The following is a 16,104-nucleotide window of genomic DNA, read 5'->3' on the forward strand; positions in this document are numbered from 1 at the left end:
TACATTTATGCATTTTTCACTGGATTTTTCTTATTCTAAATGGAATTTTATTTCATTTATTTCTATGTATATATCTTCATACATTAAAAAAAATTAATGGCATATCCTCATAAACAAAGCATAATCTCATACATACCTTACAATTAAACACAAAATGTCTCTGCATCTAATATGCCTTCCCCTGCCCACTTAAATTGCTTCCTGCCACCTTCAAAAGTGGGGATAATCAGTGGCATCTTAACTAGACAGTGCTGCTCATGTGGCGGCCCTCAGGTCAAAGACCAGTGCTCTAAATCAGTCCAGCCTCCCCTGCGTACGTTCCAGGTTAGCAGGAACTTGTCCAACTTTGTCTTGAAACCCTGGAGGGTGTTTTCCCCTATAACAGAATCCGGAAGAATGTTCCAGCTTTCCACCACTCTTTGGATGAAGAAAAATTTCCTTATGTTTGTACGGAATCTATCCCCTTTCAACTTTAGAGAGTGCCCTCTCATTCTCCCTACCTTGGAGAGGGTGAACAGTCTGTCTTTCTCTACTAAGTCTATCCCCTTCAGTATTTTGAACGTTTCGACCAAGTCCCCTCTCAGTCTCCTCTTTTCAAGGGAGAAGAGGCCCAGTTTCTCCAATCTCTCACTGTACGGCAACTCCTCCAGCCCCTTAACCATTTTCGTCGCTCTTCTCTGGACCCTTTCAAGTAGTACCTTGTCCTTCTTCATTTACGGCGACCAGTGCTGGACACAGTATTCCAGGTCAGGGCGTACCAGGGTTATGCAGGTGCTAGTAATATTCAGTGTCAGCACCCACATAGCTAAATGTCAGCTGAGACCTGCATAGCATGCAGATTGTGAAAAATTGCAGGCAGACCTTAGGAAATTGGAAGACTGGGCATCCAAGTGGCAGATGAAATTTAATGTGGACAAATGCAAAGTGATGCACATTTGGAAGAATAACCCAAATCACAGGTACTGGATGCTAGGGTCCACCTTGGGGTTAGTGCCCAAGAAAAGAATCGGATGTCATTGTAGACAATACAGTGAAACCTTCTGCCCAATGTGTGGTGGTGGCCAAAAAAGAAAACAAGAATTATTTAAAAACGATTATTAACAAGACTAAGAATGTTATAATGCCTCAGTATCGCTTCATGGTGCGACCCTACCTAGAGTACTGCGTTCAATTCTGGTCTCCTTATCTCAAGCAGCACTAGAAAAGGTTCAAAGAAGAGCGACCAAGATGATAAAGGGGATGGAACCCCTCTCATATGAGGAAAGAATAAAAATGTTAGGGCTCTTCAGCTTGGATAAGAGATGGCTGAGGGGAGATATGATTGAAGTCTACAAAATCCTGAGTGGAATAGAACGGGTACAACTGGATGAATTTTTCACTCCATCAAAAATTACAAAGACTAGGGGACACTCGATGAAGTTACAAGGAAATACTTTTAAAACCACTAGGAGGAAGTATTTTTTCACTGAGAAAATTAGTTAAGCTCTGGAACGCATTGCCAGAGGTTGTAGTAAGAGTGGATAGCATAGCTGGTTTTAAGAAAGGTATGGACGTTTTCCTGGAGGAAAAGTCCATAGTCTGTTATTAAGATAGACATGGGGGAAGACACTGCTTGCTCTGGGTTGGTTACATGGAATGTTGTTACTCTTTGGGTTTGGCCAGGTCCTAGTGACCTCGATTGGCCACTAGTACCTGGGGAAGCACGCCGGAGCTATATTGTGATTGTGTGCCGGTCCCTGCTATGCCTTAAGGGACGGCCAAGCTACAATATTCATTAGGGTTATCCCAAAAACCCGAATGGCTGGTGGTCCTCCAGGACAGAGTTGCAGTGGCGTACCTAGCATATGTGACACCCGGGGCCCATCTTTTTTGACACCCCTCCCCATCCATATCAAAAATATGATTTTTAGTAACAATCCACATATCGCACAACAAGAATGTACCTAGGAAAAGGCAGCATCTTAAACACTGCAGTGAGCACTAGAACACCAACACATACATTGTAAAATTAAACAAGCCAGATCCCACACAGTCAATTGATCCTGTAGTCAATGCCAACTGAAAACTATGTCCTTTTCATACACACAGAACAGAGATACACCTTCGCCCAATATGGAATAATCACAAACTAAAAATAGAAATATGTAGACAAAAGTTAAATGAACCGCCAAGAAACCAGACTCTGCATACAATGCAACACCACAATACCACAAAAACAGTAACACATGTCCTCTAATACTGTGCAAAATATAAATACAGTAGATGTAAAGTTGAAAAAATTGATACATAACAATCACCACTTTACAAATTAACAAATAAAAATAAAACAAATAATAAGAAAATACCATTTTATTGGACTAATCCATTTTTCAACTAGCTTTCAGAGGCCAAATCTTTCTTCAGAACAGTACAGTATACTGCTGTTATGGTATCCTGGCCTGAGGAAAGGGGTTTAGTCCCAAAAAAATGCCTTATTTCCATTTCCTATTTATAAACTTTTATCAATACAGTTACAATACTACTTGATTCTAAGTAAAGCAACAAAAAAATCTTTCTACCTTTTGTCGTTTCTGCTTTAATCATCTTCTTTGCTCTCTTCTTTCTAAACAGCATTTGTTCTCTCTCCCTTCCATGCAACATCTTCCCTCTCTTTGCCCCTTCCACCCAGCTTCTGCCCTCTCTCTCTACCACTTCCATCTACCGTCAACCCTCTCTCTTCCATATGGCATCTTTCCTCTTTCAATGTCCCTTACTCTTCTCTTCTATATATAAGTTCATGTAAACCTTTTTTTTTCCTTTTCTTCCTATATTTTAAGTTCTTGTAAACCGTGCCGAGCTCCACAACATCTGTGGAAATGATACTTAAGGTTTAGTTTAGTTCAATAAACTGTATATCTGGGGTCCCTTCTCTCCTTTGCACATGATTCATTTCAGCTTCACCCCTCTCCATTTTTCTGTCTCCACCCCCTCCCCTATGCTTTGGCATCTCTCTCTTTCTCTTCTCCTTTCCTTCCTTCCTTCCCACTCCACACCATGGTATGGTATCTCTTATCTCCTTCCTTTCCCTCATGCCATGGCATCTCTTCCTCCCCCTCCATGGTCTGGTATCTCCTTTCCTTTTTTCCTTTCCCTCCCTCCCATGGACTTGGCATCTCTGGTTCCTCTCCCTTCTCCCTCCTTCCCACTCTCTCCCCAATTGGGTGCTGCAGCAGCAGCATGTCTCCCCCCACTTGCCTGTGCAGTATTTCTACCCTCCTCCCTTCCCTGTGCAGCAACAGCAGCATGTCTCCCCCTTGCCTTTGCAGTATTTTTACCCTCCCCCTTCCCTGTGCAGCATTTCTACCCTTCTCCCTTCCCTGTGCAGCATTTCTACCCTCCCTCCTTCCCTGCCCAGCATGTCTGGCCAGCTCCCCTATGAAAGCCGTGGGCGTCCGCTCCTCGTGTGATCCGCGGCTGCGTCAGAAGCCTTCTCTCTGACATCGTGATATCAGAGGGAATGCTTCCGACGCAGCTGCGGATCGCACGAGGAGCAGACACCTGCGGCTTTCAGCAAGGGAGCCGGCCAGAAGATGAGCAACGCCGGTGAGCACCCGCGGACACCCCTGTTTACTGCCGCTGCTGCTGGTTAAGGAAAGCAGCAGTGGCAGAATAGGGAGGGTGGCCGGCTGTGCACTAGAGAGTTGCGCAGGGACAGAAGTCCCACCCATCCCCATGAGGAATCCCTCCATCCCCACCCGTCCCCGAGAGGAATCCCTCAGTCCCCACCCATCCCCGCGAGGAATCCCCTCCATCCCTACCCGTCCCCGCGAGGAATCCCCTCCGTCCCCGCCCATCCCTATAAACTTCAGAAATAGTTATTTCATTTAATTATGCTACTGAATTAAAGGTAGAGACCCATTTACAAATAAGAAAAGACACTTTATTAATTTGGAAATATTAATTGGGAAGAATACATACTTTTTAAACGGGTTTCTACCAGAGCCTCTAATGTAAATATAAAATATAAATACTCAGCTGATGAGAACCCCCAAGCTGTCAGCTGAGGACTTCCTTTGCAGTTGGCCGGGGGTCCCTTTTGCCATGCTTGGCAGGCAGCAGTAGCGTCCCTGAGTCACAGATGCTGGCACCTCAGTGGCTCATGGATGTTGCCAGCGACTGCTGTGCTTGGTGGAGGGGATTTCTGGCCGTCTCTAGAGGAGGTCCTCTGCTGGCGGTGCTTGGGGATCCCCACCAGTCACAGCAAGGGTCAGCAAGTACTTCAACACTGTAGAAATAAAATCAGAAATGCATTTCCTTTTTTTTTTTTTTTTAACACAATACAAAGACATCTGCTATATACATTTCCCAAAGCTAACATATTTTAGTCAATAAATTCTGTTTTTTACCTTTGTTGTCTGGAGACTTATTTTTCCATAAAGTTGGTCCCAGTTTCTTTTTTCCGCTTTCCCATCTTCTGTAAATTTTTCTGTTGCTGTCCATTGGTTCCTCCTACCATGGTCCAGCATTTATCCCTTTCTCATCTTTCGCCCCTCCCACCAGTCTCATGCCCAACATTTCTCCTTCTATCACCCCTCTCCAACACCATGCCACATTTCTCCCTCCATTCCCTTCACCACTATGTCCAACATTCCTCCCTCTTGCATCCATTTCAATCTGCCTGTTCCACCACAATATTTCTCCCTCTCATCTGTACCTCACTCTCTCCCTATGACCAAAAATTCTCCTTTCTTCCATTCCCCGTGTACACAACCATCTCTTTCCCTCCCTTCCTCTCTCCCAAGTCCATGCCTTCTGTGTCCAAAAAGCACAGTTACTTACCGTAACAGGTGTTATCCAGGGACAGCAGGCAGATATTCTTTACGCATGGGTGACGTCACCGACGGAGCCCACGGTACGGACCTTTTTACTAGAAAGTTCTAGTTGGCCGCACCGCGCGTGCGCGAGTGCCTTCCCGCCCGACGGAGGAGAGCGTGGTCCCCAGTTAGTATAAGCCAGCTAAGAAGCCAACCCGGGGAGGAGGGTGGGACGTAAGAATATCTGCCTGCTGTCCCTGGATAACACCTGTTACGGTAAGTAACTGTGCTTTATCCCAGGACAAGCAGGCAGCATATTCTTTACGCATGGGTGACCTCCAAGCTAACAAAGAGGGAGGAGGGATGGTTGGCCATTAGGAAAATAAATTCTGAAGTACAGATTGGCCGAAGTGCCCATCCCGTCTGGAGAAAGCATCCAGACAGTAGTGAGTAGTGAATGTGTGAACTGAGGACCAGGTGGCCGCCTTGCAGATTTCCTCAATGGGTGTGGAACGGAGGAAAGCAACAGAAGCGGCCATAGCTCTTACCCTGTGGGCCGTGACAGCGCCGTCTAGTGACAGACCGGCCCGAGCGTAACAGAACGCGATGCAAGCTGCAAGCCAGTTGGATAGCGTCCGTTTAGAGACCGGTCGACCCAAACGATTTGGGTCGAAGGTCAGGAAGAGCTGAGGGGACAAGCGGTGAGCCCTTGTACGATCAAGATAGTAAGCCAGGGCACGCTTGTAGTCAAGACTGTGCAATGCCTGTTCTCCGGGATGTGAATGAGGTTTCGGGAAGAAAACAGGCAACACAATGGACTGGTTGAGGTGAAAAGCTGAGACCACCTTTGGAAGGAACTTTGGATGGGTGCGCAGAACCACCTTGTCATGGTGAAAAATAGTGAACGGTGGATCGGCAACCAGTGCATGAAGCTCACTAACCCTCCTGGCAGAGGTGATGGCAATGAGGAAAAGAACCTTCCATGTCAGAAATTTGAGCGAAGTTGTGGCAAGCGGCTCAAAGGGAGGTTTCATGAGGGCAGATAAAACCACATTCAGGTCCCAGACGACCGGAGGAGGCTTCAGAGGTGGTTTGATGTTGAAGAGGCCCCTCATGAATCGGGAAACCAGAGGGTGAGCCGTGAGAGGTTTTCCTAAGACAGGTTCATGGAATGCCGTGATGGCACTGAGATGGACTCTGATAGAGTTAGACTTGAGGCCTGCATTGGACAGGGAGAGCAAGTAGTCCAGAACAGTTTCCACCGCTAAAGAGGTGGGATCGTGATGATGACGGAGGCACCAAGAGGAGAACCTGGTCCACTTCTGATGGTAACATTGGAGGGTGGTCGGTTTCCTGGAGGCGTCCAAAATGAGACGGACAGGCTGAGATAGATTTCCTGAAGAGGTCAGCCCGAGAGAAACCAAGCTGTCAGGTGGAGCGAAGACAGATTGGGATGTAGTAGAGACTGATGTTGCTGTGTAAGTAGAGTAGGAAACACAGGCAGAGGAATGGGATCCCTGGAGCTGAGCTGAAGCAGGAGGGAGAACCAGTGTTGACGAGGCCACCGGGGAGCTATGAGGATCATGGTGGCTCCGTCCCTGCGGAGTTTGGATAAAGTCCGCAACATCAGAGGTAGAGGAGGAAAGGCATAGAGGAACCGATCCGTCCAGTCGAGAAGGAATGCATCCGGGGCCAGACGATGAGGAGAGAAGAGTCTGGAGCAGAACTGGGGCAGCTGATGGTTGTGAGGAGCTGCGAATAGGTCCACCTGCGGAGTGCCCCAGCGAGCAAAGATGGAGTGGAGCGTGGGAGGGTCCAAGGTCCACTCGTGAGGTTGAAGGATGCGGCTGAGATTGTCGGCCAGGGAGTTCTGTTCGCCCTGGATGTAGACAGCCTTGAGGAAGAGACTGCGGGCCGTGGCCCAGGTCCAAATGCGAAGAGCCTCCTGACAAAGGAGGCGAGATCCGGTGCCGCCCTGTTTGTTGATGTAGTACATGGCAACTTGGTTGTCCGTGCACAGGAGCAGAACCTGAGGGCAAAGAAGGTGCTGGAAGGCCTTGAGAGCATAGAACATGGCTCGTAGTTCCAGGAGATTGATGTGATGAAGACGCTCCTGCGGGGTCCAAAGACCTTGGGTGCGTAGGTCTCCCAGGTGAGCACCCCATGCATAAGGGGAGGCATCCGTGGTGATGATCATGGAATGCGGGGGCAGATGAAAAAGAAGGCCCCTGGAAAGATTGGAGGAGTTCAACCACCATTGTAGAGATTGCTGAAGAGACGATGTCACAGAGATGGGATGAGAAAGAAGATTCGAGGTCTGCGACCATTGGTTGGCCAGAGTCCATTGAGGTGTTCTGAGGTGGAGTCGTGCCAGGGGAAGCACATGCACCGTCGAGGCCATGTGGCCCAGGAGGACCATCATCTGTCTGGCAGAGATGGAGTGATGAAGGAGCACCTGACGACACAGGCGGAGCAGGTTCCGCTGACGGTCGGAGGGGAGAAACGCCCTCATCAGTGTGGTGTCGAGAACTGCTCCAATGAACTGAAGGCGCTGCGTGGGAAGCAGATGCGACTTGGGGTAGTTGATCTCGAACCCCAGGAGGTGGAGGAGAGAGATGGTATGATGAGTGGCTTGTAGCACAAGCGGAGACGTAGGTGCTTTCACCAACCAATCGTCCAAGTAGGGAAACACCTGGAGGTTGTGAGACCTGAGGAAGGCCGCCGCCACAATGAGGCATTTGGTGAACACCCTGGGTGATGAAGCGAGGCCAAAAGGTAGCACTTTGTACTGATAATGGCGATGGTGCACCTGGAATCTTAGGTAGCGACGTGAAGCTGGATTGATTGGTATGTGAGTGTAGGCCTCTTTGAGGTCCAGGGAACATAGCCAGTCGTTCTGAGAGAGATGAGGGTAAAGCGTGGCAAGGGAGAGCATTCTGAACCTCTCCTTGACAAGACATTTGTTGAGGTCCCTGAGATCGAGAATGGGACGTAGGTCTCCTGTCTTTTTTGGAACCAGAAAGTAACGGGAGTAGAATCCCCGGCCCCTTTGTTCCAGAGGTACTTCTTCGATGGCATTGAGGAGAAGGAGGGATTGGACCTCCCTCAGGAGGAGGGGGGTTTGAGTTGAAAGAGAAGCAGACTCTACGGGAGGATTGTCTGGTGGAAGAGTCTGGAAGTTGAGAGAGTAGCCGTGGCGGATGATGTTGAGGACCCACTGGTCCGATGTGATGACCTCCCAACGGCTGAGAAAAATGTGGAGCCTGCCTCCGATTGGTTGAGGGAGAGGCAATGAGGGTGGAAGACTGGCTAAGCCCTGGAGAGAGGAGTCAAAAGGGCTGAGAAGGTTTGGCAGGAGGAAGAGGCTTGGCAGGTTGATTAGACTGTGCACGAGCCTGGTTGTGGTGTTGTTGGCGAGCCCGCCTAGGTTGCTGTGAAGGCGGGTTAAGCGGCCTAGCGGAGAACCTGCGCTGGTATGAAGACTGTGGTTTGTAAGGCCGAGCAGGAGGGGCCTTCTTCTTTGGTTTAATGAGGGTATCCCATCTGGTCTCATGGGCGGAGAGTTTTTGTGTGGTGGTATCCAGAGACTCTCCGAACAATTCGTCTCCCATACATGGGGCGTTGGCTAGTCGGTCCTGATGGTTGACATCCAGATCAGAGACCCTGAGCCAGGCCAGGCGGCGCATGGCCACAGCGATGGCAGATGCACGAGAGGTGAGCTCAAAGGAGTCATAGATGGAGCGCACCATAAATTTTCTAAGTTGAAGCAGGCTGGAGATGTGCTGCTGGAATAGTGGAACCTTGTGCTCCGGCATGTACTTTTGCATGGCGGAGAGTTGCATTACCAGATGTTTCAGGTAGAATGAAAAGTGGAAAGAGTAATTGTTTGCCCTGTTGGCAAGCATGGCATTCTGGTAGAGCCGCTTGCCAAACTTGTCCATAGTTTTGCCCTCCCTGCCAGGAGGGGTAGAGGCATATACACTGGAGCCTTGAGTCTTTTTTAAAGTGGACTCAACCAGGAGAGATTCATGGGGCAGCTGGGGTTTATCAAATCCCGGGATTGGGATAACCCTGTAAAGGCTATCCAGTTTACGGGGTGCCCCAGGGACAGTTAATGGATTTTCCCAATTTTTATAAAAAGTTTCCCGCAGGATGTCATGCACGGGTAACTTCAGGAACTCCTTAGGAGGTTGATCGAAATCTAATGCCTCCAGGAAAGCTTGTGACTTCTTGGAATCGGATTCCAGAGGCAAAGATAAGGCTCCTGATAACTCCCTGAGGAATTTTGAAAAAGAAGATTGCTCAGGTTTAGATGTGGTATCGGGGGCCGAGGGCTCTTCGTCCGACGACGATGCATCCTCCTCGGTACCGAGGGGAGATTCCTCCCAGAGGTCCGGGTCTCTGACATCGGTGTGTGCGTGCCGAGAGACTGGAGTGGAAGGTTCGGTATGATGAGCTTTAGACCGAGACTTGCCTGAGCGTACCGAGACGGTACCGGGGGATGAAGACCTGTGTCTGTCTCGGTCCCGGGAAGAACGGTGCCGGTCAGGTTCGCGGGAAGACCGGTGTTCCGCTCGGTCCCGAGGAGGATCGGATGTCGTCAGAGCTACGGTCTCGGCATGGGCATGGATATGCGGTGCCGAGAGAATGGGCATGGAGGGGTCCATAGGTACCGATGGCGTGGATACCGGTTGGACGGTGTGGGGCTCGGGCCGGTCTGGTACCGAAAGCAGCGGTGCCAGGATAGAGGGCAAGAGCTGTTTAAGTTGCTTTTGGAGTTGTTCCTGCAACTTATCCTGGAGGATGGCCGCAATGCGGTCATCCAGGGTTGGCACCGGAACCACTTTTTTCTGCTTTGGTTCCATGGGTGCCGCTCTACGCTCCGGCGATGAGGCGGCCGATGACGAGGCACTCACCGATATCGGAGCGGAGCGCTTTTTAGTTCGGCGTGGAGCCGAAAGAGCCGGTGTCGCCACCGAGGTGGGAGGGCGCTCAAGGGTGGAAGGCTTCTTAGCCGGCTTACCTGGCGCCGGTGGCGCCGATGTAATGTCAGGCGGTGTCGAGGTGGTCGGTGCCGACTTCGATGGTGCCGCAGTTGAAGAAGTCGAGTCCATAGTCGGGCCGGTGCCGAACAGCAGACTTTGCTGGATTTGGCGATTCTTCAAAGTGCGTTTTTTAAGAGTGGCACAGCGGGTGCACGAGTCCGCCCGATGCTCCGGTCCCAAACACTGTAAACACCAATTGTGTGGGTCAGTGAGGGAGATCGGGCGTGCACACCGCTGGCACTTCTTAAAACCGGGCTGCGGGGGCATGAATGTGAACACGGCCTCCGCAAAATCAAACCCCGAGGCCTGGATCGTGACAACAGGCCCCGCCGGGGCAAAGACAAAAAACGAAACAAAAAGAAAATAATTTTTTTTTTTTTTTTTTGGAAATGAAATAAAAAAGAACCCGAAGGTAAATAAAACGAAAAAAAGAACGCGAGTGGGAAGGCAAAAGAGGATTTCAATCGGAGTTGAAAAACGCACGTCTTCTTCGCTCCGCGGAAACGAAGAAACTGGGGACCACGCTCTCCTCCGTCGGGCGGGAAGGCACTCGCGCACGCGCGGTGCGGCCAACTAGAACTTTCTAGTAAAAAGGTCCGTACCGTGGGCTCCGTCGGTGACGTCACCCATGCGTAAAGAATATGCTGCCTGCTTGTCCTGGGATAAACGCTTTCACTCACCCACCTCAGCATCTCTATCCATCCCTTCCTCTCTCCCAAGTTCATGCCTTGTGTCCAAAAACACACTCCCTCCCCCACCTCATTCCTCCATCCTCTCTCCCAAGTTCATGCTTTGTGTCCAAAATTGCACTCCCTCTCCCACATCAGCATCTCTTTCCCTTCCTTCCTCTCTCCCAAGTTCATGCCTTCTGTGTCCAAATACGCATTCCCTCCCCCACCTCAGCATCTCTTTCCCTCCCTTCCACCATCCTTTCTCCCAAGTTTATGCCTTGTGTCCAAAAATGCACTCCCTCCCCCCTTTTGTGTTCCGCTTTGCCTCCCAGCCCTCATCTTAGCAACTTTATTAGCCAAATGGAGCTCGAGCCGCAAGGCTCGTCTTCCATTTCCTGCCTGCCAGAGCTGACATCGGAGGGCAGGCTTTGCTTAAGCCCTCCCTCCAATGTCAGCGCTGACATTGGGGAAGACTTCCGGTCGGCTATGTGTGCGCGGCAGGGCAGGTATGAACAGAAGACGAGCCTCGCGGCTTGAGTTGTATTTAACCCCACGGTTCCCCTGTCGTCCCCGTTCAGCTTTCTCCTGTGCACCCCCTTGGGGCGTGCACCCAGGGCGGACTGCCCACCCCCCTAGGTACGCCACTGCAGAGTTGGAAAACACTGAGTGATGATTCTCTTATTAAGCCTGATCATGATTGTTGGTGCCTTTTCACAAATAAAAATGGAACTTTTATAAGATAACATAGTAACTGACTAATGATAAAGGCCAACGTGGTCCATCTAGTCTGTCCAGCAAGGTAAATGGAGCTGTACCTGCTAATCTGTGCCTTTGTTTAGGATTGTTCCTGCAACTCTGTGCAGGTTATAGCCCCCTATATATTTTTAGAAGTATGAAAGTAATTTGTTTTGCTTTGATCCCATCCCATTCAAAGAGCAAATAATTCTTCAACACTATTCTGCATCTTAAAATCTCTAACAACATTCAAACCCCGCTCAGCCCAGGGAGCAATTAGCACTCTAACTGCTCAAGATCTGGCCAACTCTTTTGTAGAGAAAATTCAAGGGATCGGGAAAAAGTTTTCGGACATCTTAAATCCTGAGCCCGATTATTTTACTTCAGACTCTTGTATCCCAACCTCAAAATGTTCTCATTTTGCACCACTTATACTTTCTGACTTGCAAAGACTGTTCCTCTTGTTGAATGTAAAGGGAAATGATGTAAATTCACTTCCACCACGCATTTTGAAAAAATTCTTCAATATTTTCGGTAAATATATTCACAAAACAATTTCTATCTCCTTAGAGAAAGGGATCATCCCCACAAAATGGAAACATTCAACTATCCACCCAATACCAAAAGATCCAAAAGGGAATTTGAACGATCCCATTAATTTCCGACTAATAGCAAAAATACCCTTTGTAGCTAAAATGATGGAAAAATAGTTTTTAACCAGGTTTCTGAATTCTTCAAGAAAACTGGGACATTACACCCACATCAAACAGGCTTTCGACAACATCATTCAACTGAACACTCTCTAATTGGCCTGGAATCCTCTGTTCTTTATTTTTGGGATCATCATCAATTGGTTCTCCTCAAATCTTTAGACTTATCATCAGCCTTTGACATTATAGATCACCATCTTCTTCTAAGTAGACTCGGATCATTGGGAAGTACTGATGTTCTCCAATGGTTTCAGTCTTATTTTTCAAAATGATCATTAAAGGTAACATTCAATAACTCATCTTCGAATACGATTTCAACAAGTTTTGGGATTCCATAAGGATCAATTCTATCCCCCTTATACATTTCTGGCTCCTCTGTTAACTCTTAGTCAATCAATTGGGTTCACACCATTTGCATATGCTGATGACGTTCAACTTCTGTATCCCTTAGATTCAAGCTCAGTCGAAGAAATCTCAGCAATCAATGAGAAATTGTCAAAAATATCCAAATGGTTACATGATAATAATAAGCTGGCTCTTAACACATCTAAAACAGAGGTTATGCTATTTCCATGTAGGGAGGGACATAAATTAGGAGCCTGCATAAACATAAACAAAACTATACTTAAGGAAGTCACTAAGATAAAGATAATCAGTCATTTTGGACCAGAAATTGAACTATCATGATCAAATAAGTTCACTTGTTAGAAACTATTTTTATAGGTTAAGGTTGATTAGATCATTATCCTCATTTCCTGATGAATCATCACTGAATATTTTAATACACTCATTAGTCATATCAAAAATTGACTACTGCAATGCTTTGTACAAGGGAATAACCTTAAAAGAAATAGGTAGATTGCAAATCCTTCAAAACACCGCAATAAAAATAATTACCAAAAGAAAACAATTTGATCATGTGACTCCCCTTTTAAAGGAAAAGCACTAGTTACCTGTAAATCATAGAATTACATATAAAATAGCATTACTTACACACAAAACATTAAAGAACAAAGCTCCTGCATTCCTAGAAAGGCTTCTAATCCCTTATATTCCTATAAAATCTTTACGATCTGAAGAAAAATCTCTCCTCTTAGGCTCCTTTTACTAAGCTGCACTAGTGATTTTAGTGCGCGCTACAATGCCGCGCACGCTAGACGCTAATGCTTCCATTGAGCTGGCATTAGTTTTTCCGTGTAGTGCAGGGGTTAGCGCATGCTAATCTGCAGCGCATGCTAAAAACGCTACTGCAGCTTAGTAAAAGGAGCCCTTAGTCCCTTCACTAAGACTCATTTATTCAAGGAGGGACACAATCTTTTCTGTCACGGCCCCTCAAATCTGGAATTCGCTCCCAATCAATATAAGGGAAGAAAAATTACTTAGTAAGTTTAAAAGTCTTTTGAAAAGCTGGCTTTTTAAGGATGCCTTTAACTGAGTTATTTGAATTCTATATAATCAGGATACTCTACAGCGGACTAATAGTGTTGTTAAGTGAAAATTAAGCGGGTAACCTTTTCCCATCCTATTGTTTCATTACCCTATGCCCTTTTTATTTGTTTATGAATTGTATTCAATCCTTTTTTTTTTTTTTTTCCTCGTATCTTGTTTTGTCAAAAGTTGTATTAATTGTATGGTTTAATCAATGTGTGTTTTTTTCTCTTACCCTGATTTTATTATTATTTGTAAATCGCATTGGATTATGATTTTGTGATCAAGATTATGATTTTGCGATCAATTCAAATTTTTAAATAAACTTGATGTTTTTCCTTTATTCTTGTGCACACCTTATCTCATTCACCATTCAGCCTACAGCAAAAAAAAAAAAAATAAATGAAATGTTCATGATAAGTAGATGAAGAGAAAAAGAGCTCTTCTTCTTTGTGAACCGCTTAGAAGTCGCAAGATTGTGGCGGTATAGAAAAATAAAGTTATTATTATTATTATTATTATTAAGAAAAAATGGAATGTTGCATTGCCAGCAAAATTATGACTATAGCCCAAAATTCACTTTTTGTTACTTATTAAATATGCCTATTAGTGAGTAACATAGTTTTCTGCTTTCAATGTGGCACCTAAAAAGCTATGTTGCTTAGCTGAGATTGGAACTGGTGGTTAGATATTTAACTGGTTTGTTTCTTCCTTCAGTTCATTTAGCATTCTTAGTAGCTTAGCTTTTACCTCTTCTGCCTGTGCTTAGGGTTCAATTTTGTTCCATTCCCAGACTTTTCAGTAACATAGTAAATGACGGCAGATAAAGACCCGAATGGTCCATCCAGTCTGCCCAACCATGCACACTCTAAATCAGGGGTCTCAAAGTCCCTCTTTGAGGGCCGCAATCCAGTCGGGTTTTCAGGATTTCCCCAATGAATATGCATGAGATCTATTTATTTGATCTCATGCATATTCATTTGTAATTTATTTGAATTTCTGTTAATTTTCTCATACTTATCCACCAGCAACCTTGAAAGCTAAAACACAAACGGGGATTAGAAACATTGGTCCACTTCCTGTTACACTATGTATATCTGTCTTACAGGCTTTGCAAACCTAACTGAAAAAATTTCAGTGAGTTTTGGTTTATTTTTTCCTTAATCATTGCATCAGAGCAAGGGATATACTGAACACGATTCCTGGGTGCTCCTTGTTAAATTCGTTTAATTTAGTGGATTATACAATATGATGACATGCTTCAAACAAAGCGAGAAGTAGAGGAGGTTGTACTAAATAGAACAGAGGCCTAGCAACTATTGGCCTGGGTCCATCAACTTTTGCCTCACACCCACTCGGCTGCAGCACATCATTGGTATAGCTGGTGGAGATCCCCAAGCCCCGCTGGCTGAAGACATCTGCACAGTCAGTTCTCACAAATGCTCAGTTGATGTATGAGAACTGAGCATGTCCAGGTTTCTGGTATAGGCAGCTTGGAGTGCTACTTCTGACTACCACAGATTTCTGATAGGCTGGTAGGGCTTGAGGATACATGTTAGCTATGGCATTCAAACTTTAAATTTGGTAGATGAGTGAGAGCAGGGGCAGGAGGGAGGAAGGAGGAAAGAGGAAATGGTACCCATTCATCCTACTCACTGGCCCATTCAAAAATGTCCATCTGCCTACACTACTGAACTGGAGTAAATATGGTAAAAGCACATCAATAAGCATCTAGGATAAATGTTACAACACATACTTTTAGTGAACCTCTTACAACAAAATTGCAATTGCAAGACACTCAAGGGCAGATTCTGTAAAGGACATCTAACTTTAGGCGTCCACAATGTGGACGTCCGTCAACTTAGGCATCCAAATAAAGTGGATAATAAGCCCAATTAACGACTTTAACAAACAATAATTGGAAGTTGTCATCCATCCATCCAAAGGCTGTACCTAATGGGATAGCCATGGGCATGGCTTCTATATAGACGTCCATTTACAGAATCGCATGCCGCCCAGTGTCGTAACGCATCTACTTAACGCCTAAAATATAGGCGTTGCAAAACCAAGTCTACGTTTGGGTGTTAGGTGGACGTGACTTAGGTGTCACTTAGTCGTGCCTGTGGTGTCCACATATAGGTAAACGGGGCTTTATTTTTGGGGGTAAAGAGGACTCCAGTTTGATATTAAGGTCAAAAGATGCATTACTTAAACATAGCACATGAAAAAAAAAAATATATATATATATTGCATGCTAAACTTTCTAGTTTTTTGGGGTTAAAGAGGACTCCTATTTGATAATAATAGAAAAAGATTTTTAATAATGCATTACTCAAGCAAAGCACATGAAATATATATAGTATACTAAACTTCATTCCCAAAAGGCTAAGAAAATAAGAAGAGAATCCCTATTAACAATGGCTGTGGTTCAGAGCAAGTGGACGTTTCTGATGCATAATCTTGACATCACTGTGACATCATCAATATGTACCTAGATGGCAGAATGTCACTAAAATATAATAGGAACCTCTGCCTAAAAGGAAGCATCTGTGGCTCAATGGTTAAAGGCACTTCTTCCATCTTCCACAGGTCATGGGTTCAAATCCACACAACCCCCCCCCCGTATCCTAACAGCTTCTTTATGGTCTCATAAGAGAATATGGGTTGTGGACTTTGCCATTTACATTTACGTTGTTGTTTCCAGGGTCCAGAGGGAAATATT

At 46.1% G+C, this 16,104-nt stretch overlaps 1 protein-coding gene across 3 annotated transcripts in view; it reads right to left on the reverse strand.

Annotated features, from left to right (window-relative positions):
• SLC1A4 (solute carrier family 1 member 4) overlaps positions 1 to 16,104 on the reverse strand; it is a 78,633-nt gene that overhangs the window by 44,222 nt on the left and 18,307 nt on the right. The gene's annotated exons all lie outside the window — the stretch shown is intronic.

The sequence above is a fragment of the Geotrypetes seraphini genome, chromosome 3 (genome assembly GCF_902459505.1).
Source record: "Geotrypetes seraphini chromosome 3, aGeoSer1.1, whole genome shotgun sequence".
Classification (NCBI taxonomy): domain Eukaryota; kingdom Metazoa; phylum Chordata; class Amphibia; order Gymnophiona; family Dermophiidae; genus Geotrypetes; species Geotrypetes seraphini.